This window comes from Penaeus monodon, chromosome 15 (assembly GCF_015228065.2).
Source record: "Penaeus monodon isolate SGIC_2016 chromosome 15, NSTDA_Pmon_1, whole genome shotgun sequence".
NCBI classification, from domain to species: Eukaryota; Metazoa; Arthropoda; class Malacostraca; order Decapoda; family Penaeidae; genus Penaeus; species Penaeus monodon.
In genome coordinates this window covers 25,816,022-25,816,319 of record NC_051400.1, presented here as the reverse complement: position 1 = coordinate 25,816,319, position 298 = coordinate 25,816,022, and the positions used below count along the sequence as shown (strand labels likewise).

Here is a 298-nt window from a genome sequence, read left to right as displayed (position 1 = left end):
TGTGGGCAGTGCTAGCATAAGCTCACCAAACACCCTTCTGAATGTGTTGTTTAGTAGTTACTTGTGTTTTATTTTTTCACCTATATAGTGTGACATTTCAAAGGCAAAGCATTTAGCTCCAACCATGTCAGAGCATTCATGCTTCATTTCTAAATATTTTAACCTATCTTTATAAGGAGACAAAATTTTACAAAACAGTAATACTGGTCATTGCTCAAAGACTTCTTACAATTTATTGCAAATGCTCACTAGATCCTTTTATCTACTCTGAGAGCGATTATTATAGGAATTTACGACA

The 298-nt window shown here is 33.9% G+C and overlaps 1 protein-coding gene across 3 annotated transcripts in view; it reads right to left on the bottom strand.

The window, feature by feature from the left end:
* The window catches only part of LOC119581857 (dihydrofolate reductase-like), a 13,822-nt gene that overhangs the window by 5,495 nt on the left and 8,029 nt on the right, over positions 1–298 (bottom strand). The gene's annotated exons all lie outside the window — the stretch shown is intronic.